The sequence below is a fragment of the Typopeltis vanoorti genome, chromosome 10 (genome assembly GCF_054136105.1).
Source record: "Typopeltis vanoorti isolate ZY-2024b chromosome 10, IOZ_Tvanoo_1.0, whole genome shotgun sequence".
Classification (NCBI taxonomy): Eukaryota; Metazoa; Arthropoda; class Arachnida; order Uropygi; family Thelyphonidae; genus Typopeltis; species Typopeltis vanoorti.
In genome coordinates, this window is record NC_143558.1 from 44,390,800 (window position 1) to 44,408,888 (window position 18,089).

General features: G+C 35.2%; 1 protein-coding gene across 2 annotated transcripts in view; it reads left to right on the forward strand.

Annotated features, from left to right (window-relative positions):
• Positions 1-1,348: 1,348 nt before the first annotated feature.
• Positions 1,349-18,089, forward strand: part of LOC150102374 (zinc carboxypeptidase-like) — a 49,126-nt gene continuing 32,385 nt past the window's right edge. The window contains exon 1 of one of the 2 annotated variants that reach the window (XM_090398977.1): positions 1,349-1,590. The gene's annotated coding sequence lies outside the window, so the exon portion shown is untranslated. The remainder of the gene's footprint in view (positions 1,591-18,089) is intronic. The other variant, XM_090398976.1, reaches the window with a different exon arrangement.

Genomic DNA, 18,089 nt, shown 5'->3' on the forward strand with positions numbered 1-18,089 from the left:
AGAGGAACATCTTTGAGGACTTTTTCTTCAGCTGGTTCGAAAGTTAGTCGAACTTTTCTACAGTTTTTTCCTTCAGAAATTCTGTAGGAAAAAACTGTAGTGACGGCTAAGAGTGTAATTGACTGTCCTCAGTCTTCAAAAAGTTAGCTAAGGAATTGCATTGTTATTTGTTAAATAAAAGCACCACTACTTTTCAATTTGTTCATTAACGATATAGGAAAGGATCTGAGAGGAGGTGTTCACTTGTTTGCTGATGATGCAAAGTTGGGCAGGGCAATAGTGAGTGCACAGGATGTCAAAATTTTGCAAGATGATTTGGATAGTTTGGAGGATTGGGCTAAGGAAAATGGATGTCAATTTAATGTGGTAAAATGTAAGGTTATGCATTTTGGGGTGAAAAGATTAGCAGCAGTATACCACATTGGTGGAACTGTACTCCAGGAGATTGACGAGGCCAGGGATTTGGGAATGTTGGTGGATAGGGAGTTGAAGTTTAGGGGCACATCGCAAAAGGGGCTAAATCAGCTCATCAAATCACTTGGTTGCTGAAAAATACTTTAACAAGCAGAGACAAACAAGTTATTGTTCCTTTGTATCGAGCCTTGATAAGATCTCATCTAGACTACTGTGCCTAGATATGGGCACCAGGGTTTCTTCTTGATGGGAAGGAGGTGGAGAGGATCCAGAGACGAGTGACCAAGATGATAGCAGGTCTATGGAATGAACCTTATGAGAACAGGTTGAAGATTTGTGGGTTGCAAAAATTGGTTGATAGGCGAAAAAGAGGTGATATGATTGAGACATTCAAATTACTGAAGCGTTTCTATAAGATTAATCCAGAAGATATTTTTGAGAATAGGACTGGTGGTGGGAGGACCAGGGGCCATACATGGAAGCTGGGCAAGAATGTGGTCAGCATTAGAGCTAGGTTTTTTACTTGGAGAGTGGTGAATGAGTGGAATAAGCTGCCAGAATCTGTTGTGGGTGCTATGACTGTGAATGATTTCAAGACGAGGTATGATAGATACTGTGTGAATGTCGAGTAGTTGTTCTTTACATAATGTTAGGGCCTCCCTCGATGAGTATGTCGACTCATTGGAGTTTGCCCGAGATACTACTACTAATAATAATAAAAATAAAAGGTGTTATGGTTCTTTTTTGTTGTTGTTGGTATACTGATATGCAGTTGAGTTGTAGTTTTGTAATTGCGACTAATTTTAGAAATTATTTTGTTAAGTTTAAAATTATTATTTTCTGTTGCCGTAGTGTGTCAGTAAAAAATTATATATATAAACTGCGTGAAGAGTTAGGGGTATTCAAAACTAGAGAGGAGGAGGGGGGGGGGAAATCATTATTTACACTGTAAGCGGCTCCAAAGAGAACAGCATGGGAATTTTGGCATTGCTAGTAAAATCGGAAATTAGATAAGGAGTAACAGCTGTAATTATGCTTGATTTCTGTCAGCGAACCGTGTGTTTGTATTGCAGGTGTTGTGATGATCGTGTCGGTACACGTTCCTAGGTATTTTATTTCCAGAATGTATCTTTAGTGCTGCCTGCTTTATAATGCAGTTATATTCCCGAATTTATCGTTAGTGTTTTTGTACTGTTAATTTATATTTTAACTGTGATACAGTTTAAAAAAATGGCATTTAGCCTTATTTTTATTTCCTACTCGAATAATGTGACCTTCTCGTTTCGCCTTTACACTTAGAATCAAAATAAATAAGCAAATTAAAAATTTGCAGATAGCCACTGCAGTAACACATGTTATAATTGCTACAAATTTATTGTATTTTTGTGTTTGCCAGTTATTTAACTTTTGAAATCGTTTGTTGACTTGGTGCTGTTAGTAAAGAAAATCTTAGAAAGAGTTTAAATCGTAAAAAATTGTGTTATGATATGCATTTCCAAGTTCCTTTTGATATCTTCTGCCCTCAACCTAATTGCTGGTGGATACTAGCGCTACTTTGCTAGGGATATATATATAAAACGCTGATAAAGCTTCTTCGTTTCCTAGACAGGATTTGAATCCAGGTTTTCTCAACCGAAGTCCATACCGACTGAGCTATGGAGCTTAATTTTGATATAAAACTTTTATAACATTACGATAATTGAAACATTTCTTATAGTCACTTTCTCTTTATATATATATATATATATATATATATATATATATATATATATATATATATATATATATATATATATATACACTTTATTTTTATGATATGGAAATCTGCATTTTGCGATCTTAGTGCATTTTTTTATTTATGTCCTAAATTTAGGACACAAATTAAAAAAAAAAAAATTGTGTATTGTGGCACTGCTGCCATAGTCTGTATGTAGTGTGATTAGCTCCTTATTCTTTGGGACTATCACTATCTGTTCTATAAACTGAATTTGAATTAGCTGATTTTAAATGGAGTGGAGTAACTTTTTTTTCCTCCTGCGAAAGAGAAACTAGCCCCAAAAGACATGGTTAACAAATGCACTTCCCTCGTGGTTTTAGTTATTTTGATGTAATAAATAATTGCAGTCTTTTTCTTTACTTGTCTTCTTCTTCTTATTGTGCTATCTTCTATCGAAGGTCAGCGACCATCTTGGCGAACAAACTGCGCTCTTGTGCTAATCTAAGCAGTTGTGCACTGCTCTTTCCTGTCCACGTCTTGATGTTGTCAAACCATGATATTCTTTTTCTTCCTCTAGTTCCTTTGCCACCAATTCTTCCTATCAAAATAGTTTATAGAAGTTGGTATTTGCTGTTTCTCATGATGTGGCCAAGATATGATGTTTTTTGTTTCTTGATTATTTGTACAAGATGTTTAGCTTTGCCAATGGATTTTAAGACATCTTCATTGGTAATTTTTTCTGTCCATGATATCTTTAGCATTCTTCTGTATAGCCACATCTCAAAGTCTTCGATTTTCTTGATGGTTGTCGCCTTCAATGTCCATGTTTCAACTCCATAGAGCAGAATAGACCACACGTAGCATTTCAGCATTCGGCATCTGACTTCCATGTTTAGGTCTTTATTGCATAATAGTGTTCTCGTTTTCATGAAGGACTGCCGTGCAACTTCAATCCTTGTCTTTATATCTATTTCTGGATCCCACCGTTCATTAAGCTAGCAACCAAGATATTTATATCTTGACACTTGATCAATATTTTTCCTACTGAGTGTCAGTTTCATTGATGAGGCTGGATGTTTGCTGATGATGATGTATTTTGTCTTATTGATGTTTATATTTATTCCCATTCTTTGGCTTTCTATGTATACTCTGTCAATGAGTTTTTGGAGAACCATAATATTATCTGCAATTAGCACGGTGTCATCTGTATATCAAAGGTTGTTAACAATCTTTCCATTTATTGTGATTCCCTCTGAACATTCTTCCAATGCTTTTTTAAAGATTACCTCTGCATATATGTTGAACAGGAGTGGTGAAAGCACACACCCTTGTGTCACTTCTCTTTTGATGTTAATATCACTGGTGGTAATGTTGTCTAATTGAACGGTAGCTGACTGATTCCAATACAGATTTGTTATTAGTCTTATGTCTTGTTCGTCTAGCCTTATTTGTTGAAGGACTTCTATTAAGTTAGTGTGTCTGACTTTGTCGAATGCTTTTTCAAAATCTATGAAACACATAAAGACAGATTTCTGTTTTTCTATGCATTTTTGTATCAATATTTGGGTACAGAAAAGGGCCTCTCTAGTACCAAAACCATTCCAAAAGCCAAATTGTGTTTCACTTAGTTTCTTCACTTTTTCTATAAATACGATTCTGAATTACTTTCAAAAATATTTTTAATGTTTGGCTCATTAGACTAATAATTCGGAAGTCACCACAGGAATTCGCTTTGGGTTTCTTTGGGACAGTGATAAATGTAGATTTGAGCCAATCTGATGGAAATTCATCACTTTCATATATTTTATTAAATAGTTTTTCAAGAAGTTTGATGTTATCTGGTTCTATTAATTTTAAAAATTCTGTTTGCACACCATCTGGTCCACTGGCTTTTCCTGTTTTACTTGTTCGTATAGCATTCTCTATTTCGCATTTCATGTTTGCTGGTCCTTGAATGTTATCTTTTATATTTATAGGCTTCTGTCTAGTATCATTGAAAAGTTCTGTTACATATTTTATCCAAATCTGTGATTTATTCTCTTCTTCTAGAACTATTTTTCCATTTTCGTCTCTTAGAGACACTATTTGCTTTTTCCTCAGTTTTCCAGAAATTTTGTTGATTTTCTTATACAGATTGAAATTATCATGTTTCTTCTGAAGGAGTTCAATTTCAGTACATAAATTTTTCATCCAATTTTCCTTGGCTTCTTTTATTTTTTTCTTGATGATGTTATGTGTCTCTGTATACCTGGCAAGGTCTTTGTTTTTGTACATTCTTCTTGTATCAATAAGAGAAAGAATCTCATCTGTCATCCATTCCTGTTGTTTTATATTATTCACATAACCTACTTCTTCAATACTTGTTGTTACGATGGCATTCTTTAAGCTATTCCAAAGAGATTCCACACTTTTATTTTCTTCTATGTTAATCTGTTGTAATTGCAGGTTAAGCTGTGTCTTGGCACTTTTATTTATGTTCGGGTCTTTCAGTTTTTCTACATCAATTTCCTTTTTCTTCTTTTGTGATTTTTTAGCTGATTTTAATCTAAGACGTACATCTGCAACTATGGGATTGTGGTCTGATGAGATATCTGCTCCAGGATAAGTCTTTGCACTCTTTATACTACTGTGGAATCTTTTATTTATCAGTATATAATCAATTTGATTTCTGACAATATTATGTTGGTTATCTTGAGGCGATTTCCAAGTGTATAATCTTCTGGTTGGAAGTTTAAACCAGGTATTTGCTATTGTTAGATCTTCTTCCTGACAGAACTGGACTAGGCAATCTCCTCTGTCGTTTCTGGTGCCTAAGCCATGTTCGCCAACAATTTCTCCATCACCCCCTCTTCCCACTTTTGCATTGAAGTCACCCATCACTATGTTTATATCATGTTTCTTTGTTAGGTTTTTAACCTCTTTTAGGTGTTCATAAAACTCTTCAACATCATCTTCACTTTTGTCAGCTGTAGGTGCATAAGCTTGGATGATATTTATGTTAATGGGGTTTCCCTTAAGTTGTAACAGCATTATCCTTTCAGAAAATGGAATCCAATTTATTACTGGTTTATTGATTTACTTTACTTGTCAGTCTTGTTTTTTGTAATAATTTTATGTTGTTTCATTGTATTTCCTGAATTTATTTCAATAGCTTTCCTCCACTGGAGTACATGGCACTCTGTTTATTTATTTCAAAGAAGAGAATCTCACATTAATGAGCACTGAATTAGATCTCTGCTTAAATGCTCACAAATCATGTGTCGTCTTTCTATATATAGGGTACATCATCAACAGTAGTCTTTATTATTATATTTTTTATGGGACTTCCATTTATGAAAAGTTGTGAAGTATATTATATTAGTACCATGGGTCAGCTAAGGATTTTTCTTTCTTTCTTAATCTTTCCCTTCTAACCATCAGCACTGAGGAAAGATATCCTTTCATAACCATTCTTTCTTATATTTGCTACATAGCAAAAAAAAAAACAAAAAAAAAAAAAAACCTTTTTGGATTTACTTTGGTCTGCTTACTAGTTTTCTCTCATAATGTGATTTAGCTTTCCTTACCATACTAGTGAGCCTTCTTTTCTGTCCTATAGCTCATGATCAATGCTGATCACCTTGTTTATTTTCATTCAATAAACCTTGTAGTACTCAAATATTAGAATATCAGCACAGCTCTCTCTCTCTCTCAGTTCTATTTAGATCTACTATGACCAGTGACCTGAACTCAGATCTCCTAGCTATATCCCAGTGGGCAAGAACAACATTGTAAACTTCAATGCCACCAAAACTCAATTCAGTCTGATCTCTCACAAGAAAGAATCTCTTTGTCTTCAGTAATACTGAGATATTCAAACACAATCAGATTTCTCCTGTTGAACTGACCTGCACTGCCGATCTTTCTTGGCACAACTACATTTCGACTATATCTTCAGCAGCCACCAAAAACATGGTGTATTTCTTTGCGCAAGACACCACTTCACAGCTGCTAACTCTATACAAATTCCAAATCCATGTTGAATTGGATTTAAACGGTATTGATGCAAACACAGATTGATTAGAAAATAATTATTTATTAACTTAAAAGGCTAATATTTTGCTGGTATTATATCCAGCATTTTCAGAGCACACAAACAAAGTTTGTTACAAATGCGAGACAACCACAATCTAGTGTAACAGTGGGGATAATATAAGTAATTGCAGCATGCAACACTAGACTCTAATCCGAATGAGGTGCCATCTAAGTTAAAAAAAAAAAAACAAAAAAAAAAAAAAAAACAGTAAAACTGCAAGGGCTGGATGCTGATAGTACATGGAAGGCTGTTAAGAAGTGTTTGCAGGAGGCAATGGCTGACTGTATACCTAGAGTCCGAATAATAAATCAAGTAGGGATTAAATGGTAAGAAAAAAGCAAAAGCAGATTATGAAAGAACATTAGCCATGCAGGCTAAAGAGAATCCCAAACAGTTTTTTGATATGTTACAAGTAAAAGAAAAAATGTATACGGCAGATTGATTTTAAAGAATGCCGATGGTAGGGAGGTAACCGAATCAGTTGATATAGTAGAATTACTGAGTGAGCACTTTGCAAGAGCATATCATCCAAGTGGTGACATTGCAGAAATGGAAGAACCAACAGCTTATACGGAAATGGTAGTGAATGAAGTGGAGGTGAATAGTCTATTACAAAACCTCAATGTCAGTACATCTGTGAGATTGGATAGTATACTAGCTCGTGTCGTACATGAAGCAGCTAAAGAATTGTCAGTGCCCTTGATCATTTTGTTTAATTTGAGTCTCGGGTCTGGGTTAGTCCTGAGGGGGTGGAAAGAGGGGAAAATAGTTCCACTGCATAAAGGAGGTTCCAAGACTGCTGTTAAAAATTACCGACCGATCAGAATATCAGGAATTATTGTCAAGGTCTTGGTGAAAATAGTCAAGAGGAGAATACAGGAATGGATAGATGAAAATGTGATATGGGGGACAGCATGATTTTGTGAAGGGTAGATCATGCCTCAGTAACTTTACCTCATGTTTTATAACACAGTGACAGCTGAACTGGATAAGGATAATCGGTTTACAGTGATCCTACTGGACCTTGCTAATGCCTTTGACAGGATACCTCATGGAATTGTAATCAGTAAACTGCAGCATATGGGAATGGATATAGGGTTGGTGTGATGGATAGGAGGGTGGTTGGTGGAGAGATATCAGAGAGTAGTTTATTCAGGAGTAGAGTATAAAAGACGGCCTGTGATTAGTGGTGTGCTGCAGTGTTCTGTTCTTGGATCACTACTGTTTAATTTGTTCATTAACGATATAGGAAAGGATTTGAGAAGAGCTGTTCATTTGTTTGCTGATGATGCAAAGTTGGGTAGAGCAATAGTGAATGCACAGGATATCGAAATTTTGCAGGATGATTTGGATAGTTTGGAGGGCTGGGCTAAGGAGAATGGATGTCATTTTAATGCGGCAAAATGTAAGGTTATGCATTTTGGGACGAAAAGATTAGCAGCAGTATACCACATTGGTGGAACTGTACTCCAGGAGATTGACGAGGCCAGGGATTTGAGAATGTTGGTGGATAGGGAGTTGAAGTTTAGGGGGCACATCACAAAAGTGGCTAAATCAGCTCATGAAATCACTTGGTTGCTGAAAAATACTTTAACAAGCAGAGACAAACAAGTTATTGTTCCTCTGTATTGAGCCTTCATAAGACCCCATCTAAACTACTGTGCCCAGATATGGGCGCCAGGGTTTCTTCTTGATGGGGAGGAGGTGGAGAGGATCCAGAGACGAGTGACCAAGATGATAGTAGGTCTATGGAATGAACCTTATGAGAACAGGTTGAAGATTTGTGGGTTGCAGAAATTGGTTGATAGGTGGAAAAGGGGTGATATGATTGAGACATTCAAACTACTGAAGGGTTTCTATGAGATTAATTCAGAAGATATTTTTGAGAATAGGACTGGTGGTGGGAGGACTAGGGGCCATCCATGGAAGCTGAGCAAGAGTGTGGTTAACAATGGTGTTTAGTAAAAAAAAGCTAGGTTTTTTACTTGGAGAGTGGTGAATGAGTGGAATAAGCTGCCAGAGTCTGTTGCGGGTGCCATGACTGTAAATGAGTTCAAGGCGAAGTATGATAGATACTGTGTGAATGTTGAATAGTTGTTCTTGACATGATGTTAGGGCCTCCCTTGGAGTAGCCCGTACTACTAATAATAATATGAATGGTATACATTCAAACATATTATTTTAATAAGGAGATTAAAAAATTAGTACACATTTTTAAAAAGCCAAAATTACCGAATGCAATTAATAAATTATGCTATCCAAACAGCCAAAATTCCTTTAACCAGTCCTACAATCAAAGAAAATTTTCTATCACATAAAATCATAAAACTGCCATACGCCCATAATATTTACAAAGCATTTAAGTACACATTTAAACACACTGACTACAAATTAGTTTTCACAAATTTGTAGTCAGTGTATTTACCAATCACAAATTGGCCACTCTCTTAAAACCCATCAAACTTCATTCATATAAGAAAATATTGGAATACCACAAACTGGTATACAAATTTCTTTGTCAACATGATTGCATAGTCACCTGCACAGACTAGATAATCAGATTGGTATGGTCGAGACTACGACTGTAGCGACTGTAACATACCCATTCCCGAATATAAGTAACAAGAAGAATAAAAATCAAATACCAGAAAAGCTGAAATTGCAATCCATGTGCTCGAACATTGGAAAAGCTATCATAATTGACATACAAAATAACGAGACAGTGTTAAGAATTTCAGAAACCATATCCATAAAGTGTGATAGGCATTCCATAAATATCCACTGCCCCTACATGATTTCAGAAATTTGGAAGCTCCACCACATGCAGGTTAATCAGATTTCCACCAATAAGGAATAACTCTGAAAATTCAATGCATCCATAAAGAAGCCAATATGATATAGCCCTCACCTTTATTCCCTTGAGCCCTGAAGATAACTCGTGTCGAAATGGTTCACACACTGTTAAAGGCACATTTTTATGCTTATCTTTAGTTTAATTTCAGTTGTTTATCCTTCATATGAACCCACCAAGTCACCACTGTAAGTATTCCTCTGTTTAATTTCCATATTTTTATATATTTTTTCTTTCCTCTGTTCCCTTCTGAAAAAAAAGCTCCATGCATTTGTAATCTAATTGGTGGTTTTTGAAGTCATTTTATAGCTCATTATTGTTTTAAGAGTTCTGTTTATATTTTTACCGATTTTATATTTCCCAATGTTGTTTCATCAAAAATTAAAGCAAACATGAGCATCCTCCAAAGGTATGTCAAAAATTACTTCTTTCATATCATTTTGTTTTCAATATGTGTTTGAACATATACTTTTCATGTCTTAATTTAACCACAGTAAAATGCCAGTGGTTTAATACTAGGGATGCCTCTTTTAGAAAATGAGCAAATGTGCTATAAGTACTAATGTCTACTTCGAAGAGTAACATGAAAATTTCAGAAAAATATCTGTTCTAGTATGGTTCTCTTGCTGCTTGTTTTGTTTAACAGTTTTTCAAAGTAATTACTCCACACATCTAGGATATCCTTATCTGCAATTATTTTAACATATATAATAAAAACCTTTACCTAATGGATATAGAAACAAGTTGTATTTTTTCTTTCTTTTATACAGAAAATATTTAATTAGCTCAATTTCAAAAAACTTGAAATGTTTCTTTGCAGATTATGTTAGGAATGAGCAGCATTGGAGCAATGATAGATTACTATATGACACCTCCATAAAGTCCCAATATTCACTGCAGGAAGCTGCTCTATCCTACACTACTGCAATCCACTATTTGGTACCAACTACACTGGTCAGTGTTGAGGATGCCCTTTGGTTGGAAAGACCTAGATTCAAATCTCATCTAGAACATAAAGAACCTTTATCAGTGCCTTTCAAATGAAGGCAAGTATGGAGATGGTTAGAATTTTTCCTCCCAGAAACCGGTTCTTCACCCCATAAAACAGACAAACTGGCCAAAAAAACAGACACAATTTATAGACATAATACACAGGCCTCTTAGCCTTAGTTGCTTCAACTAAATCCAGAACCACCAACCAACCAAGTATGCTTTTGCCTGTTAATTGCATGCTTATCAGGCTAGTTTGCCTCTTTTGTGGGAGGAAAAACTCTCAGATTACCAGGTGGAGGAAAGAATGCTATATCCACATGAGATAGACTAACTTTTTTTTCTCCCCCAAACAAACACCTATATAAAGATTCTTCTCATCATGACAAGAATCAAACCCAGGTCTTTTCTGGGTATGTCCTGTTGTTGTTCTGCCTTATCTGTAGTAAAGAAATGCCATTTCATGTAGGATACTGTTCCATTCCATTTCTCTTGGTCTCTGAATAATTTTTCCCTGGTGAATTATGTGTGTGTGAGCGATTCTTTTCATCACATTTTTGAAATATCTGTCAATCTGTTGATAACAGGAGAAAAAGCATGAAATTTTGTTAGTGCGCATAGTGATTCATGCCATTATTTGTCTACTGTGAATGAAAAACAACTTTTTAATTGGAGAAAATTGAGTTTCAAATTACATTTTATGAGGATGTATTTTATGCTTTGACAGATAAAAACAAAAACAGATAACCACATAAAAGTATATCCAATAACTACACTATTATTTGTCTGGATTTACTCTGCGACATTGACACAGATCATTAGATCTAGTGGGAAAATACAGATGGAATCATAAACTGAGAAACTGTGTTTGGATTATCTACCACAAATCAGATTTCAAAACAACCTCAAAAAAATACAGCTGCATCATGCTAGTAAAAATCTCAGGCTATCAGAACAATAAGGTCCCCTCACCATGTTATAGAGAGTGCAGGACTGTAGAGTCGCACCACTTTTAACTCTGCCCGTGTTTACCTTCTTGCTTTTGTGCCTGCATACACATTAATATCTCATAACCTTGTACCTATGGAAAAAGTGCCTTAGCGATGAAAGTGAGATGTTGGCTAATAACTAAAAAGTTAACTGAGTTAGCTTTCCTTATTTAAACAAAAACATGAGTGGTAATCAGCATCTAAGTATCTATACTATGTGTTTCATATAGGGGATTCAAACACAGTGAATGTTTTCTGTAGTAGCTTTTATATATATATATTTGTAGAATATTTTGAAATCGGAGAGCAACCATTTAAGGTAAAATTTGAGATAATGCATTAATGCTTCCTATTAAAGTTGTGCATCAGAAGAGCAAATGTTGGCTCTATATCATCATCAACCATGGGTCCAGTGCCCATAGGTGTCTGCTGCCATCTTGATATGATTCTTCCATTGCATTCTATTTTGTGCAAGATGACTCGGTTTGTGTATAGAGTTTCCGCACCATTTGATGATGTCATCGCCCCAGTCTCTGTTTGGTCTTCCTCATTTGTTTCTTTCTTTCAATCATTCCAAACAGCAACGTTTTTAATTTTCTCTCATCATTCATTCTACATATATGGCCAAATAGATGTAGTTTCCTTTTGATTATTTTCTGGATCAGATTTCTATATCATCATCAACCATGGGTCCAGTGCCCATAGGTGTCTGCTGCCATCTTGATATGATTCTTCCATTGCATTCTATTTTGTGCAAGATGACTCGGTTTGTGTATAGAGTTTCCGCACCATTTGATGATGTCATCGCCCCAGTCTCTGTTTGGTCTTCCTCATTTGTTTCTTTCCTTTAATCATTCCAAACAGCAACGTTTTTAATTTTCTCTCATCATTCATTCTACATATATGGCCAAATAGATGTAGTTTCCTTTTGATTATTTTCTGGATCAGATTTTCTTTTGGTTATATTCGTCTGTAGATTTCCTCATTGTTCACTTTCTGTATCCAGCTTATTCTCAAGATCTTTCTATAGCACTTCTTCTCAAATGCCATTATCCTCCTTTCAGATTCTCTCAGGAGTACCCAGGCCTCGCATCCATAGAGCATGCTACTGAAGATACGGTTTCTACAATGTGCAGTTTAGTTTGCATCTTTATAGCTCGGCTCTTCCCTATTTTGTCCATGGCTTTTAAAATAGTTGTTGCTCTGGCTATTCTAATTTTTATCTCTTTTTTGTGGTCCAAGTCATGCGTCATGTGGCATCCAGAATATGTGAAGCGTTCCACATTTTCCAGTTGAAATCTGTCTTTCGTAACTCTGTTCAGTAACTCCTGTTGTCCGAATATCGTTGTTTTAGTTTTTTTCAAAGTTGACATTTAGTCCATATCTTTTTCCTTCTGTGTATAGTGTTTGCAATGTCTGTTCCAGCCTTGCTGCATCTTCTTCAATCATGATGATGTCATCTGCAAAGCAGAGGTAGTTTATTCTCATGCCATTTATTGAAATGCCTCCACCTTCTTCTTTAATCTTATCTAGTGTTCTTCCCAGATGTGTGATGAAGATGATTGGTGATATTGGGTCCCCCTTGTCTTGTGCCTTGACTAGTGGCAAACCAATCTCCAGTCTCACTTGCTATTCTGATTTTTGCTTGTGCTTGGCTGTTTATATCTTTCAGCAGGCGGATCAATTTATTGTCCACACCATAGGATTCCAAGACATCCCATGTTATATTTTGGTCAATATTATCAAATGCTTTTTGGAAGTCCATGAAACAGCAATATATTTTTTTGTTCTTTCTTCAAGCTTTTTCTGCTATTAGTCTTAGTGCGAGTATTTGTTACACTGTACTTCGATCTTGTCGAAATCCGGCTTGCTCATCAGGAAGATGTGCTTCCATATGCCCCTTCAGGCGTTCTGTTAGTATTTTCATCAGCTTTGCCAAGATGATTCATGAATGCAATAGTTCTGTAATTGGTGCATTCTAAAGCACTGCCTTTCTCATGAAGAACAACCAAGACCGATTTTTTCCACTCTTCGGGAGCATATCCTGATCTCCATATTTCATTACATAGCTTATGTATTTCTTTTACAACTGATTCTCCCCCATTAGCATCTCACCTATTATGTTATCATTTTCAGGACTCTTGTTATTCTTGAGATGTTTTATAGTCTTATTCACCTCTTCCAAGATGTCATTTTCAAAGATCTCTGCTGGTGGAGAGATTGCTTTTAGTTCTTTGATTACTTCTGTTGCAGTATCATTTAGTTGATTTTTATATAGTTCACTGCAATATATTGTCCATCTGTGTATGATTTCTATCTTGTCCATCAATACTTTACCACTTTCATCTTTGACTGCTGCTGATCTTGTTTGCCACTTCCTATTGACATTTCTTATAAGTTTGTAGACCTCTCTAGTTTTGTGTTCTCCATAGTACTGTTCAGTGTCTTTGTACTGGTCCTTCAACCATTTGGCTTTATCATATCTTGCCGCTTTCCGTACTTCATTGCATTTTTGACGGTATAACTCATCTGCTGCCTCTGAATTATCTCTTTTAAGTTTCAGTTCTCTTTTCTCTTGTACCAATTTTAGTTGTTCCTGAGTTATCATTTCTTGTTGATCTTTTCTCTTTCAGGAATTACTTCCTCTACTGTTTTTTTTAGCACTGTAGTCAGTCGTTCTGCTCTTGTATTTATATTTTGTTTTTCACTTGGGATCTTAAGTTTAGTTTCCAATATGTTCTGATATGCTGTTCTTAGCCTGTCTTCATTTAGTTTTGAGATGTCTCTAGCTTTTTCCTTTGTACTTCTGTTTCAGTTTTATATTCGCAATTGCTAAGCTGTGGTCCGAATCAATATCAGCTCCTTGGAATGATCTGCACTGTTGAACTGAGGTTCTCCATTTCTGGTCTATTAATATCAGGTCGATCATATTCCTGTGTTTGCCATCGAAGGAGCGGCACATCCATTTACGACAATCTTTTTGTTGGAATTTGGTATTGCAAATCATGAGGCGGCTATCCTGATGATGGCTCTATATGCTGGAGTTTTAATGCCTAATTTGAGCATTCTGGATGATATTTATTAATATATCTTACTAGTAATTGCTAGTTTCCTGTACACAGAAATGCTTAAGCTGTCAGAAAGCAATCAAGGAACAACATTATTCCATTAGCTTCTATCCCCCCCCACTGTAATTTAATTCCCTGTTGTATGCTGTTAATGTTGTTTAGAAACTTTGATATGGAAAAGTGCTAGATAGCAAATGTATTATCTACATCATTTGTAGACAATATATTTGCTTTGAGTAGGTAGCATCATGCTTTTCGACCTGTGGATTGTTTGTTTTAATTTTTCATCACCTAGTGTGAGATCAGATTTCATCCTGAATAATTTCTCTCTCTTGCTTCCTAGTTATTGAAGACTTGAAGTAGTTTATAATAGTGGCATGTTTGGTTCTGTAGAGGGCTCTGAGTATCTAACACAAGCCAGCCCATGGCAGTAATTGTACTGTAGTTTTATAATGTTTCGTAGTCATGTTATAAAAACATAACTGGTAGTGAGGATGTGAAAATATGCTAAAAATCATTGTTTCTTATTTAAAGCTGATCATATAGAATTTACTAATATAGGTGAGATGGGAGAGCCCATGACCATGCTTTCCACTTGTTAATGAAATTTTTGTTCTTTCTGAAAGTATCTTGTTTTACATTATTAATCAGAGTTCCATGGAGTTAAGACTTATCTCGAAAGATCCACATGCTCACTCACAAAGCTTTTCAAACCATGATTTGAACTCATGAAACATATCCACTCTTCATGTAAAGAACCTGTTTCTTGCTCTCTTGCTCATACACTTTGTATACAGTTTTCAGGGATGGAATTTTGTTCTATCTTCCCATTCTGTGTAAAGCTTCGACATATTAACTTGGTGACAATATCTTACCAACATATTGTATATACCTCAATCATATCTTTCCCCACTCCTATTTATGAGGTTCTGCAAATGACATTCTTTCAATTTTCATAGTCCACATTCAAAGACCAGATATCACTTTATGAAAATTGGAGATGTTACATCTCAGTTCTTTACTTTATGCATATGATGTCATACTCTTAAACAAATCTAGTACCAGGCTACAGGATTCCTTAATTAAACTGAATAATACCATAACAAATTTGCTATGAAATTGTGATGAATGCAGATATCAACTGCATTCTCATCGATCAAGTAAAATCCGTACTATTTAGGCACAATTTTTATGGAAGATGATAAAATAAATATGGAAATACGTATTAGAATAAACAAAGTTGGTATGGTGGAGACCCAGTTGAATAAATTTTTGTAGAGTAAGAGAGAAATTAGCAACCACTAAGCAGAATCATATACTGAAAGTTTATTTTTCACTTGGTTAGACTATAATAAATTTAGTTTAATCCTTTATCCAAGTGTGAGCAAACAAAGTTTGCACCTGAAAATATCTTCAGGACTGAGGCAAGGTAGTTCAACACCGGGCAACTCGTAGCAAAGGTGGACCAAGCCAACATCACTCCTATCTCAGTATCTCCCACAATGCAAAACACATCTGCTTGCGGATATGTATAATATTATGCATTAAGGGAAGGGCCACTACCCAGACCGGTTTCGACCTTTATTGAGGTCTCGTCAGTGGGAGCCAGGCCCAGAAGTGAAGATACTAAGGCAGAAGCAATGGAGAGGTCATCTTTACCTATAGGATTTGCCAAAAGGTGTGCCACCTTATTATTAAATTACTCTGGATTTAGAGAAAGATGTTGAAAGTTTATTTTTCGCTTGGTTAGACTATAATAATTCTCTTAATGCATAACATTATACATATCTGCAAGGAGATGTTTTGCATTGTGGGAGATCCTGAGATAGGAGATATTAAGATTTATGGCTTGGTCCACCTTTGCTACGAGTTTCCCGGTGTTGTACTACCTTGCTCAGTCCTGAAGATATTTTCAGGCGCAAACTTTGTTTGCTCACACTTGGATAAAGGATTAAACTAAATTTATTATTAAAATCATACACTGTTCAAACCAGTTTTAACTTATAAATCTTGATGGTTGTGTTAGAAATAAAGCAATCACTTGTCAACTAGAGATGACAGACATGAGTTTTGAGAAAAATTAGGGAAGGGAATAGATGGCATTAATGTCTAAATCATGTTAAACATGAGGATGTTAGGAAGGAATTTGATCTTGTTAGCATTCAAGAATGTGTGATCAGAGCTAATTTAAGGCAATATGATTGCATAAGCAGAGTAAGAAAAGGCGTTTGGATAGATGTCCAGAGGACAACCAAGATCTAGAATTTCAGTTAAAAGTGTCTTTGAAGACCTGGCAAATAACTGATTAATTTGCAAGAAAATGGTACTGTCATATCTTGTACATCCTTTGAAAGTATATATATCACGAATTTCAATATGAATGGGGTAATAGGGCTTAACAATATAGCAGTGCATATCTTACAGTGAATGTTTTATTGAGTTAACTGCAGCCTTGAATGTTAGAGCTCGCTATTAGATATGTTGAATAGTGCACTAGCCACTTGCAAGGAAATAGGTATTTATATATTCTGGCTTTTCAACTTAAGCACAATAATTCATTTTTTCAGAATCAGTGAACTATTTTTTCTGCACTGTAGAGATATAAAGTATGATAGCAGAAAAGATTTCCTGTATCCTCATTTAAAATTCTGTGTTAATACTAATCAACTACTAGTCATTGTTTTCATATGTAAACCATGTCTACCTTTTGTTTAAGTAGGAATGTTTGTGAAGGTCCAATTGCTGAATCATACATGGGGATTTACAGTTTTGTAATCATAGCTAGGTAAAAAGTCCTAAATCCAAATGACTAAAAAACCATGCATCTGTTGCATTGTCACTGATTGTAAAAGGTCACAGATCTGTTCATAGGAAGTTCATTAGACTTGATTTGTTATTTCATGTTATGTCAATCCTAGGGAGGATAGAATGTTGTAGTTTATTGCAATAAAAGGTTAGTACTACTTTCCTGTCAATAACTCAGATCCTTGGCATTTTGCCAAAGATGAAAGTATAGTGGATTATTAATTTTCAATATTTTTCTTTGTCTATTGAAATATATACCATCTCTAAAATTCAACTCCCAAAGTGAATTTTGGATTTGGTATCTTTCGTATACAAGTAGATCAGTGGATGTAACTAAGTACTAATTCACTACCTATCCAAATGGACAGTGCTACAAGTTTTAACTTTTTTTTATATTTTATATGGAACATTTAATTTTTTATTATTATTATTATTATTATTATTATAGAGAAAGAGATGCCAGAGGTGAGGTTGTTTGGTGGTTGGCTATGATTTAGAGCAAAAAGATTTGAGGAATGTTAGTTTACAGAATATAAGTAAGTTTCATTATCAACTTGTAGCATGTCCTGGGAATATTTAGCACTGTGCTTCTTGGAATAACTAATAAAAGCAAGTAAAATAGAAGGTTGTGCTATTACAGATACAACAGAACCTTGCCATTCATTCATTCATTCTCGTAGACCTCAGTTGTAAACAAATCTTTATTACATAGATAAGATTATATCTGGAGTATGTATATATGTATGCTCTGGATCGGGGATCTGCAACCTTTTCAGACTCGTGGGCCACATTCAACTTTTATTTTTAATAATCGGGCCTCAAGCATTTAATTAAGAGAAAATAGTGAGTGAAAAAATACTGAAGTTATCAATTTTTATTATATCAATTAAAAAAAAAATTAAAGTACCAGATATGAAACTCAATGAAAAATTATCACATAAAAACAAAGTAATATAGTTTATTCATCACGATATGTGTGTCTCCCTGCTTAATGTGACTTTTGTGATTGTTTTCCCTTAGCCAAATTATCTTTATCCACTTTACAACCTGAAGTGCAAATTCAAATCGAAGCATGCAAAGTTCATCAGTCAGGTCGAGAAGAAAATTAATTTTTTCTAGAACTCATGGCAGAAAACGCTTATTCACAAATGTATGTGCTTCCAAATGCGACTATCATCTT